At 46.2% G+C, this 20,216-nt stretch overlaps 1 long non-coding RNA gene across 1 annotated transcript in view; it reads left to right on the plus strand.

The window, feature by feature from the left end:
* Positions 1-4,532, plus strand: part of LOC111553386 — a 5,950-nt gene extending 1,418 nt beyond the window's left edge. The window contains exons 2-3 of the long non-coding RNA XR_002734931.3: positions 3,569-3,887; positions 4,094-4,532. This is a non-coding gene — a long non-coding RNA (uncharacterized LOC111553386). The remainder of the gene's footprint in view (positions 1-3,568; positions 3,888-4,093) is intronic.
* Positions 4,533-20,216: the final 15,684 nt, after the last annotated feature.

A 20,216-nucleotide genomic window follows, 5' to 3' on the forward strand; every position in this document is an offset into this window, starting at 1 on the left:
GAGGGACCAGGACGTCTCGGATGGAGGCGTCTGGCCAGTGTGGAAGGCCAGGACCTGGTCATGAGATGTGGCTCCTGGCATGGCAGGGCAAAGCCTCTGCTGGTTGTCTGAGCCCAGCCCTGACTCCAGGCTAAGACTGCTGTCCACCCAGACTGTTCTGAGCCCAGCCCTGAGCCCAGCCCTGACCCCAGGCTGAGAGGGCCATCAGCCCAGACCATTCTGAGCCCAGCCCTGACCCCAGGCTGAGAGGGCCGTCTGCCCAGACCGTTCTGAGCCCAGCCCTGACTCCAGGCTGAGACAGGCGTTCATTCACCCAGACGGTTCTGAGCCCAGCTCTGACTGCAGGCTGAGACGGCCGTCCACCCAGGCTGTTCTGAATCTAGCCCCGACTCCAGGCTGAGACAGGTATTCATTCACCCAGACCATTCTAAGCCAGCCTAACCTCAAGTGATCCGCTCATCTTGGCCTCCCAAAGTGCTGGGATTACATGTGTGAGCCACCACGGCCAGCCCAATTTACTCTTTACACTAGAATTGGCAGTAGGTGGGCCTGGTGGCTCACATCGGTAATCTCATCACTTTGGGAGGCTGAGGCAGGAAGACAGCTTGAGGCCAGGAGTAAAACCACTTTAGCAAGATTATAACAATGAGAGGAGGCCAGGCGTGGCGGCTCATGCCTGTAATCCCAGCACTTGGGAGGCCGAGGCGAGTGGATCACAAAGTCAGGAGATCGAGACCATCCTGGCTAACACAGTGAAACCCCATCTCTAATAAAACTACAAAAAAAAAATTAGTGGGACGTGGTGGCAGGCACCTGTAGTCCCAGCTACTCGGGAGGCTGAGGCAGGAGAATGGCGTGAACCTGGGAAGCAGAGCTTGCAGTGAGCCGAGATTGCGCCACTGCACTCCAGCTTGGGTAACAGAGTGAGACTCCTGCTCAAAAAAAAGAGAAGAATCTAACATAACTGACTCCAGCTTGCTTCTAATCTCACAAGCTAACCTGCCTTTGCTCAGGTGGCATAGGCCAAGCTAACTATGGGAGGAATTTAGTTCATAGTTTAAAGTAAGGATGGGCCAGGCATGATGGCTCACACCTGTAATACCTTTGAAAGACCGAGGCAGGTGAATCACCCGAAGTCAGGAGTTCAAGACCAGCCTGACCAACATGACAAAACTCTGTCTCTACTAAAAAAATTAAAAATTAGCTGACGTGGTGGCGGGCACCTGTAATCCCAGCTACTCAGGAAGCTGAGGCAGGAGAATCACTTGAACCTGAGATGCGGAGGTTGCAGTGAGCCGAGATTGTGCCATTGTACTCCAGCCTGAGTACAAGAGTGAAACTCCATCTCAAAACAAAAATAAATAAATACAAATAAAAAATAAAGTAAGGACGATAATAGTCTCTTCCCAAAACTACTCCACTCCTTGAGACCAAAGCCGCCTTTGTAAAACTAATGAAAGACCACAAGGTTAGCATTATGGTAGGGGCTTGAATATATATATATATATTTTTTTTAGATGGAGTCTTGCTCTGTCACCCAGGCTAGAGTGCAATGGCACCATCTCAGCTCACTGCAATCTCTGCCTCCCGGGTTCAAGTGATTCTCCTGCCTCAGCCTCCGGAATAGCTGGGATTACAGGCGCCTGCCAGCGCACCCAGTTTTTTTTTTTTTTTTTTTCATATTTTTAGTAGAGATGGGGTTTCACCATGTTGGCCAGGCTGGTCTCAAACTCCTGACCTTGTTATCCGCCTGCCTCGGCTTCCCAAAGTGCTGGGATTACAGGTGTGAGGCATGGTGCCCGGCCCAGGGGCTTGACTTCTGCTTATGAGCCAGGATAGGTAGTCAAGGAAGTGACCATATCCTTAGGATGCAGCCACCATGACCACTGTACAGTCAACACAGTAAGCCTTTGCATTTGCACTGTGGTCCAGCTCCTCCAAGCAAAGCTAGCTCCAGGAGAGAAATCCCCCCTCCCCAACTAGAGAGCATGCATATTTGACTTTCCCTGTCTTCAGACTGACCCTTTGCTCATTATAATAGAAAACACACCCCTGGGTGGAGATTTAAGATGCTAATGAGACACGCAACTTCTGAACAAGCAGGTGCAGGTACTGCGCATGTGCACCCAGAGGACCTCCCCCCAACATGTTTCCTAGCAACGCCTCTGCCCACCCGCTGTGAGTAATCATGGAAGACTCCCACGGAGGAGCCTTCCTGATGCCAGTCTCTGCTGTCTTGCCCTTACGAGCAGATGGCCCTGAATCCTCTCTCTCAGGGCGTCCTGTCTCCTGCGTCGCACTTTCAAAATATTCTTTCTCCTTTGCAATACATTGCTCTGTGCTGCTTCTCCTTGGCTGTGTGTCTCTTGTTTAAATTCTTTCAAACTAAGAAGACAAGAATGGAGGCCTCCCAGGAGCCGTCAGCGTTTCTGGTGCCGTGACTCGGATGGAGGTTTGTCCGTGTCATTCACTCCAGTTTCCCTTCCCCGCAGCGGGTACCGTGGCAGTGCCAGGCTGCCTGGTTGGCTACTGCTGCTTTTCCCAGGGCTGTTTCAGTCAAGCGCCGGGAAAGGTTTCTAAGTTGCCTGTACCCTGTCTGTGGGTATACGTGCTGCTGCCCTCTGGCTGCCTCTGCACCACTCATCATTATCCTAACCACGTGGGTTGCTCTCAACATTCAGTATTTGGGCTGTTGTGCTGCTTCATTTCACACCTTTCTGGCCTCATTTCAGACCCAGCTGTTTGCTGTCCCTCTGGTAGCACTCGGCCGCCGCCTCGTGGCCATTATGATTTATTGTCTGATCGCGTTTTCTGTTTTACAAAATTTTCTTTTTTTCTTTTTTTTTTTTTTTGACGGAGTCTCTTTTGCCCAGGCTGGAGTGCAATGACACCATCTCGGCTCACGGCAACCTCTGCCTCCTGGGTTAAAGCAACTCTCCTGCCTCAGCCTCCCGGGTTGCTGGGACTACAGGGGTCTGCCACCACGCCCAGCTAATTTTTTATACTTTTAGTAGAGATGGGTTTCACCATGTTGGCCAGGCTGGTCTTGAACTGCTGACCTCAAGTGATCCATCCACCTTGGCCTCCCAAAGTGTTGGGATTACAGGCATGAGCCACCGCGCCTGGCCAAAGTCTGTTTTGAGGGACACATTAAGAGTGCCCTGTCCCTCCAGACCTTATGCATTTTCCAGCTCCTTCAGATGGTCCTTCAACTGGCTTTCCTTGCTGAACAAAAGATGCTTAGTCATGTAGATGCCAGGCCGGCGGGGATTGCATCAGACATTCCAGGCATTGTAATTGGACATCACCAATGGCCAACCAGTGAGGCAGGGAAAGGCTTGCTGGCGAGATGTCGGGCCTCCCAGCCAGCAGGGGGGGCCACCTCAGTCGGGCCTGGAGACTTCCAGCGCCCGTGAGACCCAGGACGGTGCATGCCAAATGCCCGTGACCTCCTAGGGCCCTGGTTTCATGAGGATTCAAGGGGATGTCCCAGACCCTGTCATGGTCCAGCTTGGCTCAGGGACACCTGTGACCTCCTGGACTTTGGTATCTGTTTTTTTCATTGCAGGATTATCTTGGCACCATGGGAATCACTTCCTTTACTCTCGCTGACCGCCCCGGGACATATCTTTAAAAATTGGAACATCTTTCGGGTAGATGAGCTAAAAAGGAAAAGACATCTTATGTTACACTGTTTGGCCTGGGTACAAGTTCGCTGACAATGAAAAGTGGTCAGAGAGTGGAACCAAACCATGAGCTTCATCGACATCCTGCAGCTCTGTCTTTCCGTAGGAATCAGGGACAATGGTCCTAAGTACCCTATAAGCAAGCATGTGTGGCCTTACAACAGAACCCGGCTCTACGCAGAAGCTGCAGGCTAAAATCCAGTAAGCCAGAAAGCCCCCCAGACCCATGCGAAGACCCTCTTTTATTAAAGGGCAGGGTCCCCAGGCCCCATGGCCCAACTCCAAGTCCAGATAGGGGTTCTCAGGGCTCCTTACCTCCTTCTGACTCCCCAGCATCCCCTGCACTATCAGAGTCTCCTGTGGAATCTACTCCTATTTCACCCCCTCCTTATGCTCCTCCTTTGCAGGTACAATAGGGACTTGCCCAGCTGGAGGTACTCGCACTGGGACATCACACCATCCAGGGCCAGAGAAACTGCTCCCCTTATGGGAGGTCCCGAATGGAGAGGGGACCATTATGGCACATGTCCCATAAATGATCTAATTTATGGACTCACATCAATAAATGATCGAATCCAATGGAAGCAAAAAAACAAAAACTCACCTTCTGTAGCAGAGAAATGGAGAGTAGCCCTAGGAGTCCCCCCAAAACTGAAAGAAACACCATGTCTGGTTGTGGGAGGAACACCTCGTTCAGTTGTGGGAGAAACGCCTCGTCTGGTTGGCTCCTTTCCAAAGCAGCCGGACTCTGTGCCCTGAAGGTGGCCTGGCTGCCTTAGGGCAGTCACAGCCATCGCCACTCCAGTAGAAGAAGCCCAAAACCTGACTTTTTTTTTTTTTTTTTTTTTTTTTTTTTGAGACGGAGTCTTGCTCTGTCGCCAGGCTGGAGTGCAGTGGTGCAATCTCAGCTCACTGCAACCTTCACTTCCTGGGTTCAAGCGATTCTCCTGCCTCAGCCTCCTGAGTAGCTGGAATTATAGGCATGTGCACCACCACATCTGGCTAATTTTTGTATTTTTAGTAGACGTGGGGTTTCACCACATTGGCCAAGCTGGTCTCGAACTCCTGACCTCAAGTGATCCACCTGTCTCGGCCTCCTACAGTGCTGGGATTATAGGAGTGAGCCACCTTGCCCGGCCCCAAAACCTGACTTTCAGACACACCTTCGAGGTCCTCTCTCCCCTCCAGGTGCAGGGAGTTTTAGAAATAAAGGGCCATGTTGGCTCTTGGGAGGAAGACTCGCTGTGATCAGGCTCCCTCCTGGACTCCCTCAAAGTTACTATAAAAACCTGTGGTACCCTCAATTCAGCCTCTCATGCCAGCCTGTTCCTGGGACAACCTAACTCGTTCCGGGGTTGAAACATGGGCCAGGCCTTCTGCAGTGGAATAGACCTCAGGGGTGCACCCTCTGGAATCCTGGTGCTGAATGGCTCACTGATGGAAGTAGTTGCATGGAAAATAAAAAAAGAGGGGCAGGACATGCTGTGGTGAGTCTACACCAAACAACAGATGCCCATGCTGCCACTAACACCTCGGCACAAAAAGCAGAGCCAGTCCCCTCGCCAGGGCCCGGCTCAGGGTCACGGAAAGGCACTTTATAGGTGCACCAACTCCAAGGGCACCTTCCTTGTCTCTCATGCACACACAGCTACTTGGAAAATGGGTCTTCTAAATGCAAGGAAATCCCTCATTAAACATGCAAAAGAAACACTGCAGGTTTTAGAGGCTGTGCAGGAGCCTGAGCAAGTGGCAGTCCTTCACTGCCTGGGACATCAAAGAGGAAACTCCTCAGTGACATTGGGAAATGCAAGGGCTGACAGGAAAGCTAAGAGGGAACTCCGGGAGCAGTGGGCCAGCTGGCCTTGTTCCCCTGTGCCCATTCTCTTGATGTAAATCCATCTTAACTACAAAAGAACAAGCAGCTGGGCATGGTGGCTCATGCCTGTAATCCCAGCACCTTAGGAGGCCAAGGCAAGCAGATCACCTGAGGTCAGGAGTTGGAGACCAGCCTGGCCAACATGGTGAAACCCTGTCTCTACTAAAAATACAAAAATTAGTGGGATGTGATGGCACGCACCTGTAATCCCAGCTACTCGGGAGGCTGAGGCAGGAGAGTCACTTGAACCCAGGAGACAGAAGTTGCATCGACCCGAGATCGCACCACACACTCCAGTCTGGGTGACAGAGCGAGACTCTGACTCAAAAATAACAATAAGTAAAACATCAAAACAAGCATGAGCTAAAGAAAGTCAGCGGACTCTAACACCTGAGGGTTAGTGGCTCATAGGTCAAAAGCTCTTGCTCCCTCAGCCCGACCAGTAGAAAATGGTTAAAAGTTTACATGATTCCCAGCTAGGCACAGTGGCTCACGCCTGTAATCCCAGTACTGTGGGAGGTCGAAGCGAGTGGATCACTTGAGGTCAGAAATTCTAGACTACCCTGGCCTACATGGAGAAACCCCATCTCTACTAAAAATACAAAAATTAGCCGGGCGTGGTGGCACCCACCTGTAATTCCAGCTACTCGGGAGGCTGAGGCAGGAGAATCACTTGAACCTGGGAGGCAGAGGTAGCAGTGAGCCAAGACTGAGCCACTGCACTCCAGCCTGGGTGACAGAATGAGACTCTGTCTTAAAGAAAAAAAAAAAAAAATTACATGATTATCTCCATATGAGGCGGGACACCATGACCACCTGGGTGGACCATCTCTTTAAGGGCAAGGGCCTGGCAACCACAATAGAGTCACTTGGGCCTGTGAACTTTGCTCCCAAAATAACCCTGGGGGCAAACAAGGACAGCCTCTCGCTGAACCCAGCAACCCGTCCTGTTGAGGACTGGCAGATTGACCGCACCCACACGCCTTCCTTTCGAGGCTTTAAATACCTTTACCGGATGGGTGGAAGCTCTCCCCCAAGAACAGACAAAGTTACAGAAGTGGCCAAGGCGTGTTTTGGCCTCTCCCACTCCTTGCAACTAGAACCCAGCAGGGAGCTCGAGCTTTGGGAATTAAGTATCATCTCCAATCCTCATGGAGGCCGCAATCCTCCGGCAAGGTTGAAAGGACCAGTCACACTTTAAAGCAAACCCTGGAAAAATTACACCAGGAAACTTCTGGATCCGGCTATACTCTGTTGTCTACAGTGTTCATGAGAATACAAACGGTCCCCGAAGGGAAGAGGAAACTTAGTCTTTTTTAAATGACTTATGGGAGACCCTCCCTCACCTTAGACCCATTAATCAAACCTGAAACTCAGTCTATTATAACATATATTCGAAATCTAGGCCAGGTGCGGCTGGCCATCCAGGAATATGGAAACACAGTGCTGCCCTCGCCTGGCCAAGTGAAGCAGAAGCCTGAAGTGCTGCCTGGAGGCTGGGTCCTGTTGAAAACCTAGAAGGAAGGCTCCCCAGCAGGTCAACTTCTTCCTAAATGGAACGGACCTTCCCAAGTGCTGCGAACCACCCCCAGTGGCTGTAAAGCTGCAGGGAATCGCCAGCTGGGCCCGCATGACCGGAATTAAACTTTGCAATAAACCTTTACAGAAACCAGAGGAAGCCGCTCATTACACCCAAGAGCTCAAAGAGGCTCTGAAGTTTCTATTCAAGAAAACAGCCCCAGATGGGGCTGATCTGGAAGACAAGTAACATCTTCCTTTTCTGGTGCTCGCCTGCTGTGCTCTAAGCGCTTTTAGAGATGCTGGTCTGTGTGCTAGGGAAGCAGTTAACCATACTGTTAGTCTATGAAACATAACTCAGCCTGGCTGGCTTTCCATGACTACCAAACGCGGGGAATATGCCAGACCTGTGCCCATGGAAGACTCTGGCCTCCCAGCACACCTCCAGGAGCAAACTCACTGGCCGGCAGGATGGGGATAGCTGTCCCAACAGTCAATACAAAGGGATATTATTGGATGGGGTCATGGTTTCCTTAAGTTCCCCCTCTTAACGATCAACAGTAGTTCAAATGTCCCAAAAGGAGAAATGCTTTCTTAGCGTATCTTTTATCTGGAGTATTTCCCCTTCTGCCTTTACAGCAATCACGCCAGTTCCAACACATTTGCAGGAAAACTCCAAGAGAGTCAGTGTAGATGAACCTTTGTCACTGGGTCACTATCTAGTCCACACGTCTGCAGGAACTATACTGATAAATGGACAACTCGCCCATGCAATCAATTTCCTGCTCTATCCTGTTCCCTGACTGGCATGGTCTCTACTTCCTGTCAACAAAGCTAGGACGGGGTTTCTGCTGGGGCTGCCTTCACATGGGAAGCCTTTAATCACTCCATCTCAATGTATCCTCTGGGGACTGTCAACATTTCCTGTTAAAGATAACTACACCTGGCCGGGCGCAGTGGCCCACACCTGTAATCCCAGCACTTTGGGAGGCCGAGGCAGGCAGATCACAAGGTCAGGAGATTGAGACCATCCTGGCTAACACGGTGAAACCCTGTAATCCCAGCTACTTGGGAGGCTGAGGCAGGAGAATGGCGTGAACCCACGAGGCGGAGCTTGAAGTGAGCTGAGATCGTGCCACTGCATTCCAGCCTGGACAACAGAGCAAGACTCTGTCTCAAAAAAAAAAAAAAAAAAAAAAGATAACTACACCTGTGGTAGGACCCTAAGAGGGGAACCCTATTTAAAGAACTTGTTAATACCACCATCCAACTCCACTGTCCCCTGATGGACCCAGTGAGCACTGCCAACATAGCTGCACAAAACCTTTCACTCATAGGCCAGAAAATAGAAAACGCTCTTTTATAGAACCTCCACTGCTTTCACCACTTTAATGAAAAATACTTTTGTAGCACATGGAGTTTTGGGGGGTTGTGGATCTCCAGTGTATCTACAACTCCTTGCACTCTGGAAGGGACAGCGTTCCATCACTTACAGCTCGCCCCATCTAACCCCGCATGGGCTACTGTGTCTCTCCCTTTTCCCATATACCAACATTGTGCGAGCCGCCGCTGAGCAGGACCCCTTATTCCCTTGGGTTTAGTGTTATCCTCTCTATTGGGATTAGCAGGGACAGCTATGGGAGACAGAGCCTTGGGAATCCAGCATAAACTGTCTTGGGAGACTGAATGGCCCTCCAGCAAACGGCAGAGGGCCTCACGAGTCTTCAATAGCAGCTGGACTCCCTGGCTGCTGTAGTCCTGCAAAACCGAGGGACCTTCAATCTTCTCATGCTGGACAAGGAGGAACATGCCTGTATCTAAAAGGAGAATGCTGTGGCTACATCAGTCAGCCCAGTGTGGTCCTAGAACGTATTAAAAACATTGTTACCCAGGCAGACAAAATTGAATCTTCAGGCCTTCCGTGGGAACTTGGAAGCAATGGCTGTTGTCTGCCCTACTCCCTTTAATAGTGCGGATTATTATCATACGTTTAGCCTTAACTTTTAGTCCAACTTTGTTTTGTTGTTGTTGTTGTTGCTGCTTTTCTGTTTTAAGATCTTTTATTAGAACACAGTCATTCAGAAGCCATTGAGACATCAGGCAGCAGGAAGGAAGGTGGGGTGGAGCAGGCCCTGGGAAGGACCAAGGACAAAGTAATAGCCACAGTTATTAAATTTCATTTTATTCTGATAAAGACTAATGTATGCCTGATAGCCTAGCAATAATCCATAAGTTTGGTAGTTCACAACATTTTAGAAAGCACATACGATTAACATTCAAATAAGGCATTATAGAAAGTTTTATGAAGAATGAAGTGTTTGCTATAATTATTTTAAGAAACTTTGGTTCATCTTGAAAGATAGATGAATTTTTTAAATATCAGAAGAAAAGGAAAATGAAATTTTCCCCCCAAAATACATAAGAACTACTTCCTGGCACTGGTATTTTAAGTACCTGGAAAACAATGGAACAGATTTTTAAAGGCAATTAATAACAGCTTGTACGAGGGCTTGTTTCGTTTGACTTGGCACCTAGCAAAGGAAGAGTAAATATACCGTGGAAGACGCCATCGGGTATTTCCTCCACCTCTCATACTGCCCCACTTCTACCAGACCACACAGCACGTCAGCAACCGTCCTTGCTGCCCACTCAGGAATCACTTTAGATTCCGATTTGTAAATGGCTGCTCAGATGACGCCAGTAGAGTTCTTTCTCCTTACAATAAGGCGGCAATGAGTGCTAACAGTATCGAGCTCTCTGATCAGGAACCAAGAACTGCTTCAGGAAACTCACTCACTTTCCTGGTCCTTGTTAACCTGTCACGTAAATTCTCTTTATTGGCACACCCGTTTACTAATTATGATTGATGGCTGTTTATGCGAGGCATGCCTCATCTATTTACTCACCACAAAGTGTGCTTGCTTTATTTACACAGTGCCACGGGTCTTCTCTGTTTTCTTTTCTTTTTTTGGCCGCGGGGTGGCGCTATGACTTGTTATTTATCAGGGCAGATCATACATTTGGATCAAAAAGAGAAACCATCAAGTAGATCCTAAAACACATTTCTTAACCTGAGTCATATCTGAAAACATACAGACTTTAATTACATTTTGTTGAAAATTCGTTCAACTTTGGTGCTCGTCCAAGGACTTATAATGTCAGTTTCTGACATAAATCATAGCCCTGAGTATATATGTACTTTCAAAGGAAACAAGTCATCTTAAAGTAATATTTTTCTATATGCTAATTGATACATGTTTATAGCAAATTGAAAATTCTGAGCAAACTGAAAGTATGCTTAACAACAAAATAAATACAGCCTGTATGGTTAGCACATACATTTCTTACTGTAAAGGCAGCAGTGAATTTGTGTCTTATGATAAATCTCTAAATCCAGTTGCTTTCTTTCTGGAATTTATATAATGTCTCACCATGTTCCACAATGCTAGAAATGCCCTCTTTGGAATCAATCTATGCAAAAATTTCTGATTACATATTTTCCTTAAATGACATGTAACTTTTTTTAACTTTTCCAGAAAAATATGGAAACTTTATCAACCATGTATTAACTGAACACAAAGTGAGATTACTACCAAATGCTCGTTTAATTTTGCTCTAACAGATGTTTTAAAAGTTCAAGCATCACTGATGTTTTTGAGGATAGCTGCATAAAACACACTACATGATTTCAAAGGATGAATCTTAGTATCTGACTCATTTGGCACATCCTTAGTATCCAGAATAAAATCAGTAGAAATAAAAGTCATACAGTTTTCAAAGAATTCATACATACTGGAAGTCTTAGGAAAAGCGCTTCTAAATGCAGGGACTAGAAGGTTTGCCCATCTTACTATTCATAGTTACACATATTTCTCCTCATGAAGTAACTGAAGCTTTCTGGCTTGTTTGTGGAACTTTAGTTTGTAGGAAAGTATATATATAGGACCAAATCTTGTTGGTTTCTGTTCCGGAGAATGTTTCCAACACCCCCTTTTCTCTGGTGATATTCCAGGAGTGGCTTTGTTTGGCTTCATAAGCCTTTAGTCTCTTTATTTATTTATTTATTTATTTATTTATTTATTTATTTATTTATTTATTTTTGAGCCAGAGTCTTGCTCTGTTGTACAGACTGGAGTGCGGTGGAGCCATCTTGGCTCACTGCAATCTCCACCTCCCAGGTTCAAGCGATTCTCCTGCTCAGCCTCCTGAGTAGCTGGGACTACAGGTGCCCACCACCACGCCCGGCTAATTTTTGTATTTTTAGTAGAGATGGGGTTTCACCTTATTGGCCAGCCTGGTTTAGAACTCCTGACCTTGTGATCTGCCTGCCTCAGCCTCCCAAAATGCTGGGAATACAGGCGTGAACCACTGTGCCTGGCTGCCTTTAGTCTCTTGATAACCATCTCTGGTTTATCATCCTCATGCTGAATGAGAGGGTCCCCAGTCAGATCATCAATGCCCACGGTTTTGGGAGGGTTGATTCAATGTTGTAGACTCAGCTGCTGGCAGGATGAATCCAGCAAGCAGTAAGGCGTTGTTTGATGACCTCAAAGGGCACATTCAGGTTAATCGCTGTGTCGATCTGATGAGCTCTATCTAGGGCTTCTGCCTGTCGAAGTGTCCTTGAAAAACCATCCAACAGCCAGTTAGACTGGGTGAGATTTTCCAGTTCTTGCAGCTGGCCTGATTGGTGGCCTGTGTCAGGTGCCATATGAGAGATTTCAACCAGCCCACGCACAACCAGAGGGATGTGGCCCACGGCGCGGGTGGTCTCAGCAGCTCTAGAGGGATACGGCCCATGGTGAGGGTGGTCTCAGCGTCGCCTCTGTCCGACCCTCCCTCCCTCTGCATCACTCTCAAATCTTGGCAGCCCACATACTGAGTCAAATTGAGAAGAAAGAAAGTGGAAGCAAGGTCATTAATGTCAGTGCAATTAATTTAACTGTATTCAATTACAAACAAATAGAGCATTTCAGATAGTGATGAGGGTTCTCAGGATGCACAAACAAGGGGCTGGGACAGGGAGTGACCAGGTTAAGGCCACCTCAGAAAGGACAGGCAGCGAGGTGGCAGGTGAATGATTAGACAGGCATATCCACCCTACTTGTGATATATTTTTAAAAATAAAATAGAGATGATTGGCCAGGCTGGCCTTAAACTCCTGGGCTCAAGTGATCTGCCTGCCTCTGCCTCCCAGAGTGCGGGGATTACAGTCGTGAGCCACCACATGCGGCCACGTCTTCTTATGAACAGAAATTCTCAATACTAATGTGGTCAAATTCATGCATGTTTACTCTGATAGTTAGTGCTTTTGTGGAGTAGACAAAGATTTCTTAGAATATTCCCATTTGTTGATGTCTAAATGTTTTATTGTTTTTAAGTCCTACATTCAGGGCTAGGATGGTTTTGGGTAGGCTGTGAGGCTTGGGGTCATGATTTACTGAAGAGTTTTTTTTTTTTTTAAGACAAATATTCAATTGTCCCAGCACCATTCTTCAAGCTAACTTATAACAATCCCAAATCAGAGTACGAAATTCTAAGAAGGCAAGAGAAGCAGAAATAATAACTACTTGGATAAACATAAAATAATATTGGTGTAATTATTGGTGTAAAATAAGAATAACATCTTGTAGGTTTATAACATATATACAAGTAAATATACATGGGACTATAGGCACACATGACCACACCCAGCTAATTTAAAAATTTTTTTTGTAGAAATGGAATCATGATATGTTGCCTGGTGTTGCAGGAAGTCAGGGACCCCGAACAGAGGGACCGACTGGAGCTGCGGCAGAGGAACATAAATTGTGAAGATTTTATGGATATTTATCAGTTCCCAAATAATACTTTTATAATTTCTTATGCCTGTCTTTAATCTCTTAATTCTGTTATCGTTGTAAGTTGAGGATGTATGTCACCTCAGGATCACTGTGGCAATTATGTTAACTGTATAAATTGATTATAAAACATGTATGTGTGAACAATATGAAATCAGTGCACCTTGAAAAAGAACAGAATAACAGCGATTTTTAGGCAACAAGGGAAGACAACTGTAAGATCTGACTGCCTGCGGGGTTGGGCAGAAAGAGCCATATTTTTCTTCTTGCAGAGAGCCTATAAACGGACGTGCAAGTAGGAGAGAGATCGCTAAATTCTTTTCCTAGCAAAGAATATTAATATTAATACCCTGGGAAATGAATGCATTCCTGGGGAGAGGTCTATAAACAGCCACTCTGGGAGTGTCTATCTTATGTGGTTGGATAAGGACTGAGATACACCCTGGTCTCCTGCAGTGCCCTCAGGCTTACTAGGGTGGGGAAAAATCTCCGCCCTGGTAAATTTGTGATCAGACTGGTTCTCTGTTCTTGAACCCTGTTTTCTGTTGTTTAAGATGTTTATCAAGACAATATGTGCACCACTGAACATAGACCCTTATCAGTAGTTCTGCTTTTGCTGTTTGTCCTGTTCCCTCAGAAGCATGTGATCTTTGTTCTGCTTTTTGCTCTTTGAAGCATGTGATCTTTGTACCCACTCTCTGTTATTACACCCCTCCTCTTTTGAAATCCTTAATAAAAACCTTGCTGGTTTGAGGCTCAGGTGGGCATCATGGTCCTACCGATATGTGATGTCACCCCTGGCGGCCCAGCTGTACAATTCCTCTCTTTGTACTTGTTCTCTTTATTTCTCAGCCAGCTGACACGGAAAATAGAAAGAGCCTATGTTGAAACATTGGGGGGGTTTCCCCGATATCTGGCTTGTCTTGAACTCCTGAGCTCAAGTGATCCTCCCACCTCAGCTTCTCAAACTACTGGGATTACAGGTGTGAGCCACTGTGTCTGGCACAAGCAAATATTAAAAAAATTAAAGTACAATGGAATAGAGGTAGGTAAATGAAGTTATGCTGTGTAATGTTCTTGAATTGTTCATGAGTGTGGGTGGCAAGCCACCCAGGTGCCAAGGCAAGAGACCGAGGGCACAAGCTGTTCCAGTCTAATAGAGAAAATATATAGAATAAGAATAGTTATACTAGAAATAGATTATAGATATGACTCTATATGAATATTATCAATCATTAGTTTGTAGCATTACTCTTTTTTCCAATATTATAATAATCTTTGTTCTACAATTATAACCTAGGAAAAACCAGGCCATACAGAGATAGGAGATGAAGGGACATGGGGAGAAGTGACCAGAAGACAAGTGTGAGCCCTCTGTCATGCCCAGACAGGGCCACTAGAGGGCTCCTTGGTCTAGCGGTAATGCCAGTGCCTGGGAAGGCACCTGTTACTTAGCAGACTGGGAAAGGGAGTCTCCCTTTCCCCAGGGGAGTTAGAGAAGACTCTGCCCCACCACCTCTTGTGACATCAGTCAGGCCCGCCCACAGTCATCCAGAGGCCTCAACATCGCCCTGTGATGCTGTGCTTCAGCGGTCATGCTCCTGGTCCACTTTCATTTTCCGCCCTGTACACCTGGTCTGCCTTCTAGATAGCAGTAGCAGAGTTAGTGAAAGTATTAAAGTCTTTGATCTCTCCAGAAATACATAGAAGAAATAATGACATAAACTTTCCCTTCTCTCTCTCCGCCTTGACTACCAAATAGGGAAGGGCCCCCGTCCAGTGGACACGTGACTCATGTGACCTTACCTATCATTGGAGACAACTCACACTCCTTATCCTGCCCTCTTGCCTTGTATACAATAAATGAGAGCACAGCCAGGCATTCGGGGCCACTACCGGTCTCCAAACCTTGGTGGTAGTGGTCCCCGGGGCCCAAATGTCTTTTCTTCTATCTCTTTGTCTTGTGTCTTTATTTCTATGATCTCTCATCTCCACACAGGAGGAGAAAAACCCACAGGTCCTGTAGGGCTGGACCCTATAATGAGACAGTAACCAACTTAAGATGGACTATAAGTCAAAGATGCATATCGTTATGTCTAAAATAACCTCTGATGAATCACGTAAAATGTATCTAAGAATATAACAAAAGAAAATATGAGAAATATTTAACAAATCCAAAAGAATACAGTAAAGGAAAACAAAGAAAAAAAAGCTGGGAAAAAATAAAAGCATACAGTGAAATGAAATGTTTTAACCCAACTATGTTTGTTCTTACGTTAAAGGTAAATGAACTTATTCTAATTTAAAGACAGAAAGTTTTAGGCTGAATAAAGATAACAATAAACTGGTCACAGCACTTATTTTAAAAGGAAGGACACAGGCCAGACATGGTGGCTCATGTCTGTAATCCCAGCACTTTGAGGGGCTGAGGTCAGAGGATCTCTTGAGCCCAAGAGTTCAAGACAAGCCTGGGCAACAAAGCAAGACCCTGTCTCTACAAAAAAATAAAAATAAAAATAAAAAGTCACTGAAAGAAAACAATGGGAAAAGATACATCATACTGATAGTATTAGGCAGGAAATGCAGCTGAAATAAAAGGATATTTATAGTGATAAAAGGGTCAACACAATAGGACAATATTTTAATCCTACATTTGTACATATCTAATAACAGCTTCAAAACGTTTAAGCACAATATGACAAAGCTGAAAATCAAGGCAAATCCACAATCACACTTAGGTGTTTGTTTGTTTGGTGTTTGTTTTATTTTGTTTTTGAGATCGAGTTTTGCTCTTGTTGCCCAGACTAGAGTGCAATGGCGCTATCTTGGCTCAATGCAACCTCCACCTCCCAGGTTCAAGTGATTCTCCTGCCTCAGCCTCCTGAGTAGCTGGGATCACAGGCATGTGCCACCATGCCCAGCTAATTTTGTATATCTAGTAGAGATGGGGGTTTCTCCATGTTGGTCAGGCTGGTCTTGAATTCCTGACTTCAGGTGATCTGCCCGCCTCGGCCTCCCAAAGTGCTGGGATTACAGGCACGAGCCACTGCGCCTGGCCAGGTATTTTAATACGAATCTTTAAGTAACGATAGAACAAGCAGACAAAAAAATAGAATACCTGAATTTACACAAGATTATAAATATTCACATACTGAACATACATGGAATGCTGTACCAAACACCTGGAGAATCCACATTTCTTTAAGTGAATGTAGAATGTTTATCACATGTGTCCCATACTCAACCATGCAATTAATCTAGAATTAGAAATAAAACATATAAAGGTTGGAAAGAAATAAATGCAATATGGCAAGAAAAAGGTATGACTAGGCCGGGCACGGCGGCTCAAGCCTGTAATCCCAGCACTTTGGGAGGCCGAGACGGGCGGATCACGAGGTCAGGAGATCGAGACCATCCTGGCTAACATGGTGAAACCCCATCTCTAAAACAAAAAAACTACAAAAAAAACTAGCCAGGCGAGGTGGCGGGTGCCTGTAGTCCCAGCTACTCGGGAGGCTGAGGCAGGAGAATGGCGTAAACCCGTGAGGCGGAGGTTGCAGTGAGCTGAGATTCAGCCACTGCACTCCAGCCCGGGCGACAGAGCAAGACTCTGTCTCAAAAAAAAAAAAAAAAAAGAAAAAGGTATGACTAGAAAGGAAATGAAATGTCATTATTTGCAAATGATATATTTGCATATGGGGAGAAACCAAAAGAATTTGCAAACAAAATATACATAAATTTAACAGGGTTCTGAAGGTCAAGGTACAAAAATCAAATATATTCTACAGACTGACAAGGTAAAGTGAAATGTAAAAGACAATATCATTTATATTATCATCAAAACCAATATAATGTTTAAAATGAAACCTAACGAGAGATGCAGAAGACCTCTACCCTGAAAACCAAGAAAATACACATGAGGCTGGGCATGGTGGCTCACACCTGTAATCCCAGCACTCTGGGAGGCTGAGGCGGGTGGATCATGAGGTCAGGAGTTCAAGACCAGCCTGGTCAACATGGTGAAATCCTGTCTCTACTAAATATACAAAAACTTAGCCGGGTATGGTGGTGGGTGCCTGTAATCCCAGCTACTTGGGAAGCTGAGGCACGAAAATCACTTGAGCCCAGGAAGCAGAGGTTGCAGTGAGCCAAGATCGCACCATTGCACTCCAGCCTCGGTGACAGAGTGAGACTTCATTTCAAAGAAATAAAAATAAAAATATACATGAGGAAAAAATGGAGATCTATGTAAGGAAGGACATACAAAGGCATCTGTTGGAAGAGTTAATGCTTTTAAACTGATGTAGAGACTTGATGCAATCCTGATCAAAAGGGTATCAGCAATGATGACAATGATGAGGATGTCAAAATTCGCCTGCTGAGTCTATAATTTACCTGGAAATACTAAAGTTTTAGAATAACCAGGGCAACCTTGGAGAAGAACAAGGGCTTACGAATCACATGTCAAGATTTTCTGAAACTTTCCGTTGTTGTGACAGCTTGGTGTTGACAAAGGGGACAGACAGCTGCTGAGTTGGGCCCATTTTTTAGCAGCACTTGGTCACCAGGCTGGAACAAGCCGACTGGTTCTGCCGAGTTCACAGGGCTCCTGTTCAGAGCAAGCTTACGCAAAACGTGAAGAATTTGTCCCACCTGAGTAAGTTTAATAGTTGGCTTTCTACCAAGGGGCACCCCAGTAACCTGAGACAGATTAGCAGCCAAGGGTCTCCCCTATATAATTTCATAGGGACTTAACCTGATCCCACTTCTGGGGGTCACTCTTACCCAGAGCAGTGTAAGGCCAAAGCCCTAAATCCATTTCAGTTGAGTTTCCTGACACCGTTTGGTAAGAACTGTTTTTAGGATTTGATTTTTCCTTTCCATCGGTCCAGAGGATTGTGGTCTCCATGCTGAGTGTGACTCCCAATTTATTCTGAGTGTCCTGTGTACTTGGGACAACCGCAGGGTTCTCATAAGGGCAATCAGTTCTGCCTCCTGTGCAGAGGTTCCCGTTAGTAAAGTCCCTGCTTCTGTTACCTTGGAAACAGTTACCAAGGCATATGCAGCATTTCTTTTTCTGTTGGTTACCAGGCTGCTCCCATCCATGAACAATGTCCAGTCTGAATGTGGCAGGGCTATGTCCTTTAAATTAGGGCAACTGGAAGACACCTGGTAGATAATTTCTAAATGATTCTTTAGAATCATTAGAGATTCTTCTTCTAAATGAAGGTTCTTTGTGCTCTTCAGTAGCAGGAAGTACAGTTTCTGGGTTTAAGGCTCCAGCAGTCTGCACTTTTACTGTAGGGCCATCTGGAGGTGTGGCCTGGCATTTGCTCAGCCTGCCTGCTGTCAGTCCTTCTGTTCTAGTAACACCAGCACCTGGTGAGGTTCGTGGATCATGATGGGCTGTCCCCAAACCAACTTTTCAGCTTCCTTTAACAGTAGGCAGGTGGCAGCCACCACCCTTACACAAGGGGCCAGTCTATGGCCACAGTGTCCAGTAAGCCACTGGCTGCAATATTCTTCCTAATTTCTGTGTAAGGACCCCTACTGTTAGACCCAGTCTCTCAGGCTCGTGAAAGGGCTTGTGAGAATTTGGGAGCCCGAGGACTAGGGCAGAGGTTAACTTAGGTTTCAGTTATTCACATGCGTGCTGGTGTTTTGTTCACAGGAGAAGGGGCCATTGTTAGCTCCTTCAACAGTTTGTCTAGCGGCTTCATCAGTAGTTCCTAGTTAGGAATCCAGATTAACAAAACCCTGTTACGCCTAGAAATCCTCTTAGCTGCCTTCGGGTAGCTGTGGCTGAGATGGAAGAGGTTGCATTTCACCCTTCCACTGTTAGGGCTCTGTTTCCCTTCTATAAAAGAAAACCTAAATATTCCACAGTTTGTTGGCATATTTGAGCCTTTTTACTCGAAACCTTAGATCCATAGGTTGCTAGATGGTTTAGGGTTTTAATGGTGTTATTCTGATAGTCCCATTCAGAGGGGCTAGATATTAGTAAATCATCCACGTATTATAACTATACCCAGTTTTTCAATTGTAAGCGCCTCAAATCTTGAGCCAAGGCTACTCCAAATATAGTTGGAGAGCTTTGAAATCCTGGTGGAAGCACAGTCCAATGATACTGAAATTGTGTGTGGCTTTAGGACCTATCTATTCAAAGGTGAACAACAGTTAGCTTTCTGTGTCTGTGGGTATGCAACAGAGAGCTTCTTTTAAATCCAATACTGCAAACCATTTATGATCTCCAGGAAGAGAAACAGACATAGTATACAGGTGAGCTACAGTGGGATGTGTGTCCTCTACAACATCCAGTTTGGGTCCGTGCGGGGAACTGCTCCAGTCAGGATCTGGAGTGTTGTCTGGATTTTCATCATGAAAGTGCTGTGCCTCTTCCTTTACTTCATTTAGAACCAGCTGTGGCTCATCTGCAGTGAGCACATTGTCCCAGAGAGCCTGCACGTCTGCCCAGGTGAGACGGTGCGCAGCAAACAGCGGTCAATAATTCAGCCATCTTTCGGGGATCCTCCCTGTCTATAGGGAGGGTTAGAGTTCTTCCAATGTAACAAGTCTGAGGTGGAGCAGGGATTACAGGCCCAATCATTTCGGGCTGGAGCTACTTGCTGATGGATGTTGTCATCGTGGGAACATTATGCAGCGCCCTGCTCTGGACTCCGTTGACTCCTTGGCCAAAATTAGTACCTTGCCTAGTCTGAGAGGAAGACGGTAGCCCTGGTGCTTCCCTGTAGTCTGGGAGTCACATTCCCTCTCTTTTCTGAGCTGGGGCAGGAGACACTATGGGGTTTAGGGCACTCACTGTCAGGCTTGGAGGTTTTCTCCTCCTTCCCTGGGGAGCAGGACAGACCTTAGCAGTGCCTCACACCATGAGCTCACTTCCCTTTTCTTCAGCATCCTCGTTATGCAGCCACATACATGTCTGCATGTAAGGTATTCTGCCCCCTTTACCTGGCCTCTGGCAGAACAGTTTTAATGGATAAATGGTATGAAATTGCAAAGATCCAAAAACTGGCCACCGTTTCTCAGACCCCCAAACAAACATTGGCCAAGCTGTGTTGCAATAGAAGATTTTTTTTTTCTTGGTCATGGATGGATAACCAAAGTTCTTCCAATCTGACAGAATTCTCCCTAGATGACTGTGTAGGGAGGGACAGAGTATTGCCTGCACTGGAGCTGGAAGACTTAGTGACTCCCGTGCTGGGCGCAGGACTTGCGTGTGGCCGCTTGTCTCTTTCCTTTCTTTCTTTTCTTTCTTTCTTTCTTTCTTTCTTTCTT

This window comes from Piliocolobus tephrosceles, chromosome 7, assembly GCF_002776525.5.
Source record: "Piliocolobus tephrosceles isolate RC106 chromosome 7, ASM277652v3, whole genome shotgun sequence".
NCBI classification, from domain to species: Eukaryota; Metazoa; Chordata; class Mammalia; order Primates; family Cercopithecidae; genus Piliocolobus; species Piliocolobus tephrosceles.